Source organism: Chiroxiphia lanceolata, chromosome 14 (genome assembly GCF_009829145.1).
Source record: "Chiroxiphia lanceolata isolate bChiLan1 chromosome 14, bChiLan1.pri, whole genome shotgun sequence".
In the NCBI taxonomy this organism is placed as follows: Eukaryota; Metazoa; Chordata; class Aves; order Passeriformes; family Pipridae; genus Chiroxiphia; species Chiroxiphia lanceolata.
Genome location: NC_045650.1, coordinates 9,835,569 through 9,847,237, shown reverse-complemented (window position 1 = coordinate 9,847,237; position 11,669 = coordinate 9,835,569). Strand labels below are relative to the sequence as shown.

Below are 11,669 nucleotides of genomic sequence, written 5' to 3'. Positions count from 1 at the left end.
AAATTTCCACAGATGAGTTCATGTAATTACCTAATTTTTAAAATGGATGAAAGAATAAATGAAGGTGAAGAAAAAGAACCTCAAGCATTATCAAATAATAATAAAAAAGAAACTTTGAGGACATTTCCTTCCAGCAGCAGGGCTGATGAATCTTCAGGGAGTGATCCCGCAGTCCAGTGAAACAAAGAAACACTCATTTCACAGTGAGGGTTTGCAACAGCAGATTTACCAGGAATAGCAAATAAATAATTCACAGTTCCTGAAGATGTGAAGATAAATTTTCTTTCCTTTATTTCAAATCTAATTCTTCCACCTGCAAAAGGCCTACAGCAAACATACCCCTAACAAAATAGAAAATAAGGGATAAAGTAGGAGTTTCACTTTCCAGTTATGTTTAAAAAGACTCCTAAAAAAGGAAAACCTCACCTTCCTCTGCAACCTCCTCCACCGCTGCCACCAGTCCACAGGGAAACAAAATATTTGTGTTATATTACACTGAAACTTCTAGAATAAGAAAACAAAAAATCAACATTCAAAATGTTACCACAACAGAATTCCCCAGCTGAGCTGCATGTAAATAAAAAATATTGAGTACAGCAATTTCTTGTAGTTTTCCAAAAATACTCAGGGTTCATAGCATTACAGCACTCTGCAATAACTCAAAGAAAACCAAGGCAGTGTGAATTTATACCTCCTGATCCTGAATTCCAGCCACTGGTCCCTTGGCTTGGGCCAGTTTTCACCAGGTGCTCCAGGCCAGCCCTGCATTTGCTTTGCTACAGGCACAGGCTACTCTTGGAATCCCACTTTGAGGAGATGATGCCAGTCCTGCATGTGCCTTAGCTGCCACTTTGCAGGATTAAAATAGTAGCAGCTATTTTAATCCACTACTGGAATACATCTGAAGAAATTCCTTGCAATCCCTTACTTCTCTTCCCAGCTGACACAGAGCCACGTGGCAGGGAGTGCACGTGCAGTCCGTGTCCCCTGGCCAGAGCATTCCTTCCCTGCTTTGGACAGGAGGGGCGGATGCAGGGTACCTGCTCCATGCTGTGAGCATCCCTTCACCCAGCGAGGGCTGAACAGCATGGGCTGGCCCCATCCTGATCTGAGCCTCCTGCTCAGCACTTTAGGAATGCTGCAGGCCTGCTGAAGGGATGGCTTGGGATCAGCAGCAGCCCCACCACAGCCTCAGCAACCCCCCACCCATCTGATGCCAGTGTGAGTTCTTCATCCCCCAGGTGAGGGCTACATCACCAAAACATCTGCCATGTGTATTATAACATCTCGTCCAACACTGCTTAAATCAGAGGAGCCAACAGATGACCTCTTCTCTGTCGTGAACCTTTGCTAACTGCTCATTGACCTAATCAGAAATTAAGTGGGCAGAGGAGAGGGGGTCAATGCTTCTGTTCCTGCCCTGTCACAGTGGCAGGGTCCACTGCTCTGTGTGTACACTGCTACATACAGATATTGTGCATGCACTAGATTACTGTGCAAAGATTACCTGCACAAAGAGATGGTGAAGACGGATATTATTATGATGCATGGGGCTGGTTCCAGCCCTTTTCCTGCTCATCTTTCCCTGTTAAAGATAAGCAATGCTTAACAATGTGGCCTTACACACAAAGGGGTGTAGGACAACACCTCTCAACATTAAAGTTCAGCAGATTCTCCACAAGGATATGCACCCTCCAACTGCACAGAGCTTTTATGGACCTGCCTAGGTCCCAAGTGATACAGCAGTGGTAAATTCTTGCAGTTGTTTGTGTTGGAAAACACCCAATCGGCACCTTTCTACGCACTCCTCTAACCTGACCTATTGATGCCTGCTTGTATTTTTAGGGGCCAGGGCAGCTTCAGACTTGGGGTCAACCTCAGAGACAGAGCTCCCACAGCAGAGCCTGCTGCAGCCATCCCTGCAGGGGATCCTTGATGCAGGACAGTTCTCCTTGAGACTGTCCGGACCAGGACTACTCACGCTGCCCCACAGGACTTTCACCACAATACATTTCCCCAACAGATCCGTGCCTGTACATGTTTTGGGGAACAATCCACCATTGCCCTCCCTTAACTAAAAGATTAAAGCATACCCTGTGTTGTAAGCTCTGTCATGCCTTTACTTGCAGCCCCTACCCGGCAAAAATCTCTTGGCCAAGGAGACCACCTCCAGCTGTTGGACCCGCTCCATGGGTTTACGTGAGCTGAGTTCCAGGAGTTCCCTCTAACTCTGAATTTCCAAGACACTCTGGATAAATTAATCTGCCTGAGACCTGGGGCTGCCAATGAGAGCTTGTGACACTATGCAGAACACTGTAACAATCGGAAGAAAAATAACTTATAAAAAAATTATTTTCTTTCACTCAAAGAATCAAACTTTAAATGATCCCATCTGTCACTTTCATCTGCACCCTGTTCCATTGGCTGGATTTTGCTCATTAAGATAAATTTCAAGCCAGCAGATCATTTTTACCTTCAGGGCTTTGATGAAATGTAGTGTTTGGGACTTCCTCCCCTCCTCCTTTTTTGACAGCCATGACAGAGGAATAAGTGTATCTCTCTTATGCTGCTTTGCAATTGTATGGAATGCCTTTGACCTTCCAAAAGGGAAACACTCTACATTCAAATTCCTCCTCCTTTTCCCCATGGGACTAGGAGCTGGCCAAGCCCCTCCAATAAAAGTTTCCTATTCAACCTTGCATCATAAAACCCTCTTTTCTTACTCTCCTCAAAGCTTCCCCAGCAAACCTCTAGCCCTTTCAACACTTGGTCTGGGGAGCTTCTGTGTTGTGCAAATGGTTCAAATGTCTTTGTTTCTTTCCTGAAAAGACATAAAAGCAATTTGTTGGATTCCTCACCTCATAACCAAACAGAACTGTACACTGTACACTCTGCATGTTATGGCTCCCCACAATTTCAGCCCCATTGACTTATTTTACTGTAATTATGCATTGGAGTGGTTTCATGAGGGATGTGATAAATCATCCGCCACTTAAAGTCTTTAAATCAAGGCTGGGTGTTTTCAGTGGGGTCCTGCTCCACGCCTGGAGCACACAGAGGCTCCCAGTGCATTTACAGGAGGGTATATAATCACATGGTCATGGTCAACCATGGTATTGAGGAATTAGCGGATGGGTGGGATGGCCTTTGTCATGCAGGATGTAGGATTAGTTGGACTTAATGGTCTGGTTTGGCCTTTAAATCTATGAATAGGGAAAAGGAAAGAGGGGAAAAAAAACCAACCAAAAAGAACAAAAGTCCCTATTATAGCCAGCATGTTTCTGCCTTCTGAAAGCAGAGTGACTGAAGGCAGCTGGAGCTGGAAATGAGTACTGGGGAAAATCAAGGGCACCACTGTGCACTGTCTGATGCTCTCAGAGTCCCCCAGGTCCCCCAAACAGGGCCTTGCAAGCAAACCCATGAGTCCAAACCCATTGGGATTTGATGATGTCTTTCAGAAAACAACAGATGTGAGAACACACGCAGTGCTCAAACATTTTTCCTTCCTCCCCCATCCCCTTGAGGTCATTTTAGGTGTTCCAGAACTAGAAATCTAATGCTTTTTCTATTTCTCAATTAAGCTAATTAAAATTTTAATCTGGTGGACATTATCTTATTGCATAATTAGAAGAGCTTATATTGCAGTGGTTTGGTTGGTACCAATGCTTTTTGCTTTAAATTGTGTTTCATTAATTGAACAGAGCTTAGATGGGTTCTTATAAGGTACTAAGCCAACTATCTGCTCTTAACAAAATATTCAATTCTCCCTGGTACCTGTACCTGCTCTGAGGCCACATGCTTTATGCTATAATAGTTTTCCCTTAGTAAAGGTTGGGCTATTACAACCATGATCGCATGGGAATTTTGGGGACTATAGACTCCCCTCATAGACACCCTCACAGACTGGCTGTAGGCAGCAAACACAGAGGATCCACTTGGAAAATGGCAGATCCAAACTCTGCCCACTGACTTGCTGATATCATCTGCTTAACCATGGGTTATTGAATAATTAATTACTCCCAGGTCTCTATTAAGTCCCAAAGAATCTTTCTATAGACTAGACTGGTATTACTCTGCCATACATTTTAAAGAGATTACTGTTAATTAATTTAACTCATCTGCATACCTAAAACTCAGCTAAACCCTCTATTGTGTTACCTGCTGTCATTTCAGACATGTAATGCTTCCAAACTCCCATAGTAATAGAAATGGCTTAAACTCATCTTCTCAGATATGAAGCAATTTAAGAAATAAGCTGTTTTTCAACACCTCCCACAGTGCCCTGTGCAGAGTGGGACCTGGGAGCTGCCCAGGGCACTGACAGAGCTCTTCCTGCAGGTTATCCATCCCACCAGGAGTCAACTGCCCTCCAGGACTTTTGACCTAATGTTTCCAAAGACACTAAATTTCCTGAAAGTGTAAATAAAACATTAGACCACAATTTATCTACTCCTGGGGCTAAGGCACCCGAACGGTGAACGTAAATCAGTCAGAACATTCGTGATCTACTGACACATTTTCTTTCTAAAATAGGAACCCGACACACATAAATCCTCACAAACGCTTCTCTGGAGCCATCCCCATCCCATTCACCCCAGACACAGTCACCAAATCTGCACAGGAACCTCCACAATGCCTGAGACTGATGGCCTGTGGATGGGCTGAGGGCTCTTGCTGCTACCACAACAAAACAGTAAATAATTACACTAGTAATGAGCCAGACCTTCCGGCTGGCCAAGTCACAGGAGCTGGGGGATTTTTTGTCAGTAAACAAAATTTTAGATTAAAAAAAAAGCAAGCAACCTTTTATCAAAACCAAACATCTCCATAGAGCAGAAATCCCTTGGATAAAAATTGCTATTTTTTTTCGTAAGGAAAGATGAAAACAATTCAGGCACAAAAATTCTTGGATTTTTGTTTTTGTTTTTTTCTGCAAAATATACACAAAAACCCTCACAGGATTTGGAAACACGGATTATTTCTCTGGTAGTAGCTTCTTCTGAAAAGATGGAGATTTTTAGCAAAAGGTTGGAACCGAGGTTAAAAAAAAAAAAAAAAAAAGGAGTAATTTTACCCAGCTCTATTGTCAGCTCCCCTTCACAAACTGCTTTGGGATTAATGGGTTGACAGCAGCCCTGTTAGCTATCCGGGAATCATGTGGATCTGTGGAGACATGGAGCTCACAGCACAGGAGTGAGCCATAAGGCTCAGCATTTCCAGGGCAAGCCTGCAGCTCCCAGAGCTGGATTAGGCAGGGAGCACTGCTGGAAGCTGCAGAAGACCCACAGCAGGCACTCGCCTGCTTTCAGGTCTTGTTTGGAAATCAGCACAAGGTTACTCCACAGCTGCAAAACAGAGAGTGCTTAAGCAGAATCCATTTCCTAAACAATTTCCAGAGCAGTCAGTGACTCTGCCCAAGGTGAGGCCCAGCAGCCCTCTCTGCATCCAATTTGCACACTGGTTTTGTTCAGGATGCAGTCCCTGCACCACCACCTCTCCAACACTGGCATTTTCCAGGCCGGCAGCCAGAGGGATGCTTAGGCAGACATTCCTGCAGACAGAAAGCTAAAGCTGATTTGCCTTATATTTGCTCCAAGAGGGGCAGGATGGAGAGCAGTGTTTTGCATCTGGGCAAGGGGTCTGAGCTCATCACTCAAACACAGTTTGTTTGCATCGAGCACTCATAGCAGGGAATGGTCTCTGCTGACACCAGACCCCACATTCCTGCCACAGCTGCCTGTATAGCTGTGTCTCTCACTGACGTGATGACGATTCAGTCTGAACTTCTTTGACACTCAAACCCAAGGTGTATGAAGACAAGGGTTCACACCTCATTGTGTCACCCTTCCTGAATTCCCTTTCAGGGATCCTGATGCATGGGATCACAGTACTTTTGGTGGGAAGAGCTTCTCATCCAACCTCCTCCTCAAAGCAGGCTTAGCAAATGAGCTTCACAGCTTCACCTGGCCAGGGCATGAAAACTTCCTAGGATGTGGGTGCCACAATCCCAACAGACAACCAGAGATGCATCTCTCTCACAGGGAAGAAGTTTTCCTGATTTCCAGTCTGAACCTCCCAAGCTGCTGTTGCTCCTTGTAACATCATTTGCCTTTACCAAGAAGGATCTGGCTCCATCATTTCTACAGATTGCTGTAAGTTGCTATTAGCTCACCCCTTTACCAGCCTAAACCAGCTCATCAGCCAAAGCCTTGCAGGGTAGGCATCCTAAACCCCTGAAGTCTCCATAGCCCTCCTCTCCAGCCAAACTGGGATCAGCCAGCTCTGGCAGCACAGCTCTAGGTCTTGATCTGTACTTCACAACTTACATCCCTGTCCCTTGGAGCCAGTCAAGCAAATCCTGCCCAGGCCACCTCTGAGGGGGGCACAAAGACCTCCCACACATCTTCTGCGACAGCAGCGCTGAGGCACCCACATTAAGCAGGCAGAAAAGAGAAACCATTCAGTTATGATTTGTCCCATTCACTGAGTTGCCTGAAAACTGCAGCTTGGGTAGGCATTAAAGCAGCTACAGTCTCAGTGGCTCAGTAGATGCCCACTATCTGGTGGTATCCAGCTATGTCCTAAAGCCTTCTCAGCCTCCAGCCTGTGTAAAGTCCTCTCTTTCCACTTAACTGTCTAGTTTACATGGCAAAACAGCTTCCCAAAATATTCTTGCAGTACACCAAACAATCTTGCTGTCGGTCCTCAAATTTCAGTGTAATTGGTAATCAGTGCACCAGGCATCAGAACTGGGTTATTAAAATATCTGCCATGATGAACAATGTAAAATAAATGCAGATAAATTGTATTATTCTGGGTCATTTAGTTTTAAGTGCAGCAGCCTCTGTGTTTTTTGCCACTTAAGCGATATGCAGCATGAAACAGCACAAATAAATACAGATGTAGAGAACATTAGATACACTTTGTAAGAGCAAATTATGCACGTTCACATTTCATTCTGGTTAGATCAAAATTAGATGGTTTTCCTCCATTATCTCAGTGGATACACTAAAAGTCAATGATTTATGAAAGAAACCGGTGTGAATACCATTATAATTGATTAACCTAAGAGACTGGTGACCTACTTATAGATACACAAATATGATTATAATTGTGCAGTAAGTAATTGAATGTTCTGCAGGACTTCTTTATAATGTGATTGTAATGCATAAAAATAAGAGGTAGACAAAAGGCTTCAATGTTGTACAGGCTCTGAGATCCTAGGAGAGGTGCTGAGTTCTCCCTGCTCCCTCTTGTCAAGGTGAATAGGTGTTGAGACCAGAATCAACTCCGTCCTGAACAGTAGCATTTCCCATAAATAGATTATCATTTGGACAAAAGGCTCCAGTGTACTTTGTGGCTGGGATAACTTTTGACACCCTGAGCAGATCTCATTGTCTGGGACATGCTGCACACAGACCTCTCCCAAGTCATCTCTACTGGACCCACTTTTGAGAGGCTTCCTTTAGGTCAAGAAAGGGATACAGGCAGATCCAGACCATCCAGAAATCATGTAGGTATAAAATAAACATATGGGTCCCTATTTCTAAATCATCCCTTTGCAGCAGGACTCGGCACCACTGTAATGAGTTTGGGAATATGCCAAACCTCATGTCTGTGCCAGTCGTGGCTCTGAGTCGAGCACTGCTGCCACTTCTGCTAATGGGTATGAGTGCCCACTTGCCTGTGTTACAGTCACAGGACACAGCAAAGAACAAGAGCATCTCCCTGCCTCCAGTGCTTTGCAATCCACATCCAGAACAGGGAGCAACAGATGGAGACAGGAGACAGTCCCCAGGTGCTGGCAGCTAAAGACCATACCTAGACCATGCAAATGGCTCTACTCTGCAGTCCCAGGCAATGCTCCTTGCTAATTATGCTTCCCAACACCTCTGCAGTGTGCGTCCTGTTGGACCAAGGGCCAACATCACCCAGCCCACAGCTGCCTGGAGGCTCTCATGGCATTATTATGTACCACGGATTTTCCTGTATCTTTTGCTACCAGTCACTTCTGACTTAATTTGTCTGAGCTCCTCTGCATGGACACGGGTGGCAGAGCTAACCTCTGACAATGACACACAGCTCTCTGCAGAACAAAATTCTAGATTCCTAATTTGAATGACTAAATATACCAAAGCTCAGTGATGAATTATTTAAAATCTATACAAATTTTGATGCTGCATACTGAATTAGAGACTTCAATGCACCTCTGCAATTATGAGTCCCTCTGCCTACAGCTCCATCATGGAAAAGCATCCATTCAAACCCCCTGGGATAAGTGATCTGTTACAATTCCCTGGACTGGAAACCCTGGAGATGATGTGGGAGCCAGGAGTTGCTAGAATGGGATTGAGTTAATTAGCACTGTGTCTGAGGAGAGCTGTAACAGCATAATGAAACAAATAGAATAAAAACAGTCTAAAGTGACTCTAGTGGACTGATGGGTGCTTGCTGCTGACTGTGGAATAGTCAGGATGGTACCCATGCCTGCACATCTATGCATTTGCCATGTATTGCTCATGCTGGGGGAGATGGATGGGGAAGAGGGTGGGTCATTGCAGCTCTGCAAGAACTTTCTGACATGATGTGTGATAGGGGCAGAGAAGTGGAAACCACTGTCAGTAGCCCCTTGCTGCCACAGCACACCTGGCTCAGTGTCAGCTCTGCTTGTGAAGAACCGAAGCCACCACCCCTTAAACCCTTGTGCAGGATGGGATCAGGTTCAGCACACACCGCTCTGCAGGAGCCACCGTCAGGGATGCACCGTAGCACCAGGAATGCCTGGGTCCTTGAGAATAACCCTGCACTCAGCTCCTGCATGGTCTGAAGGTGTCCCACTGCCGGTGAGGGGCCCTGGGAGGGTTTGCAGGGCTCCTGTCCCCTTGCACCCTGACACAAACTCTTGTCAAGCACTGCTGGTGATGGCCTTCCTATGCCCTGCAGCAGAGCAGTATGTCCATTCAACTGCAAACTACAGACATTTAGAGCACATTCCAGAGTAAAGCTTGCATCCCACCTCCTGAGGAGTTACCTCTAAGCCCAGTACACAGGTGAGTGGCTGAAGATGGCCATGTTTCATTTCTTCATCCATCCTTTCTGGTGCTGACAGCCACCAAAGGATGAGCTACAAGTTCCACTGTTTCAGCTTGTTTTGCATTCTTTTCAATATTCAGTTGTCTGGAAGAAGAATATGTTGGTCCCAGCAATGCTATGTTTGAGGGAGCTGCTGGCTTTTTCAGAGTAAATTGTTCAGAGTATTTTTACAGTGAGCATAAAAATACTGACACTGCCTGTATGGATAGCTCTGTTATCATGCCTGTGGCCAATAAAGAAAGTGTAAGGAAAAAAAAGAAAGCCACAAGTTAAACCCATACTTTACAACAATAAGACTCTTAATTTTTAAACTTCTCAAACACTAGCTTCCACCAGAATGAATCAGTAAAAGATAAACAGAGCTGCCAAGCTGCACTGTTTTGAAGCAGAGGGATGACTCCCAGCTTGGCCAACTGTTCTGACTGCCAAATATAATATACACTAAAATGACAAAGCATAACAATACAAAAGACCACGTACTATCTTCAGTCCATATACAGCTCTATCTCTCTCTCTACCAGAGGGAATTGGAGCTGTGCCCAGCAGTTGTATCTAGTCCTGAGCATTGCCTATCTACCAAAGACTAGAAAGAACTGCTGGGGACAGATAGCAGCTAATAGCTGAGCTGCTGAAGTGATACCTGCAACTTTGCTTAAACAAGAGGAGCATAAATAAACCCAGCCTGACTTTCTCTAAACCCAAACTCCTCACTGCTGCAGAGGCACTTATGTTGTGGCATTGCCCAGCCCACTATTGCCAAGGAGGCAGGAACAGCCTGACCCACACAAGCCCCATAGAAAATTCATTGCTCCAGCACTGTGACACATCTCTTTCTACATACCTTTTCCTCATTCCTACCAGCAGCAGCTGGGCCAAACACTCAGCTTCTGTTTGCTCTTTCACATCAGACCTCTCCTCCTTTCAGCTTCACTCCACAAATCAGGGATAAGCACCAGCTAATGTGAACTGTGGGGCCAAACAAATCCCTATGGGTAGCACCTGTGCCCCTCTCATCCCTTTACATACATCAGCTGCTCTTTCTTCCTGGGCGCTGCTTGAAGACAGCCCTGCAGCAAAATAATCCCAACTTCAAGCCCATTGCAGAAATTAAAAATTACTTCCTTCCAGTTGGATGCAAGGCTTACTAATTTCCCACCAGCATTCAGGTGGCAAGTTTGCCACATGAATAATTGTGTGTCCAGAAAAGTGTTCCACTAGTAGGGTTATTAGCAGGAAAACAAGAATTCAGTTGGAAAGCATTAATAAACCTTGAAGACAACAGCTGTTATGGTGATTGATCCACCAGCCAAGTGTACACAATTCATGCAGGATGGAGGAGCAGAGGTTATTGCACAGGGAGGGTATGCTGAGAAGCAGGAAAGAAGGCAGGGTTGTTGTAGAGGTCGGGGATAAAAATTGGCATTGCCAGGTTCAAAAGTGTTTAAAACCCCCCCACATTTTTTCCAAAGCTGACTCGAAATTAGATTATTTTAGTAGTCTGCAGCATTTGCTACTTAGAATATTGGTGATTTCTTTTAATACACAGGGACAATGGAAGCAGAAGAGTTTTGTGTGTGTCACAGGGCAATTTCTCTGTTCAGTCCCCAGGACCAGCAGATGCTGCAATGCAAAGGCTGCAGGTGCCCCAAGTAACATACACGAATGTGCCCAGTGCACCCACCTCTCCTCCTGAGGGGACTGATAAAATCACCAAACTCCTCCAATGGCTGAAAGAAGGATTAAGGGGAGGATGGAGCTGCCTACAGAAATGCCAGGAATTTCTGGCCCAGTGCACTGGGTCTGCTGCAGGGCTCTCCTGCCCATGAGTACCTGCACATTGGGAGCATCTCTCCTTTCTGCCTGTGTGCATCAGGGGTTTGTCCTTTGGCACTCACTGGAGTACGTTTTCAGTCTGCTGGTAAGAAAAAGGAGAAGGCAAACCTAAGTTGGCATATTTGGCATGCGGGAACACCCATATCTGAAGCAATGTGATGTTCTGTAGCTCTCTTTGCCTCCCTGGAAACATCCCTTTCTGCAGGAATGCCTCATCCATCCCAGCAGTACTGTCTCTGCAAAAGCTGAATGGAAAAAACCCCATGGACATAGCGGAGACAGAGCAGAGGGAATTCAGGTCCCTCCACCCAGGACCACCACTGGGGCTGGGCACAGGCTGTGATCCTCCCCAAAGTGTTCACATCATGGCATTACAGTTCATGCCAAACGCACTGTAGGGTGTTGAGCTCATTGCATTATGTTTCCTTCTGAAAGGAAACAAAAACAAAATCTTGCCAGTTTATTATTTCAGCTAATTATATGAACCAACAGTATTTCATCCAAACCATTTTAGGAAAATAATTGGAGAATGTTTGCAAAACCCAAGCAACCATTTTTCTCCTGCCAGGGTGGCAGATGCAAACATAAAGAGTAACATGTCCATACATCTCCAATCTCAACTTCTTATGAAACAAAATAAAAGCAATCTGGTTGTGAACTGATCCAAAGCAAATACAATATTTCAGAACACACCACATTTAGTTGGTGGGGCTGATTTATATGATGCAATTTAAAGACCAGTG

General features: G+C 45.1%; 1 long non-coding RNA gene across 1 annotated transcript; it reads right to left on the bottom strand.

Moving 5' to 3' along the window:
• Positions 1 to 256: 256 nt before the first annotated feature.
• LOC116793941 lies at positions 257 to 11,012 on the bottom strand. Its single transcript, XR_004359642.1, has 4 exons — positions 10,924 to 11,012; positions 9,032 to 9,177; positions 427 to 504; positions 257 to 341 (listed from the first exon to the last, which is right to left on the bottom strand). It is a non-coding gene; the product is annotated as an uncharacterized LOC116793941 (long non-coding RNA).
• Between the last annotated feature and the right edge of the window lie 657 nt (positions 11,013 to 11,669).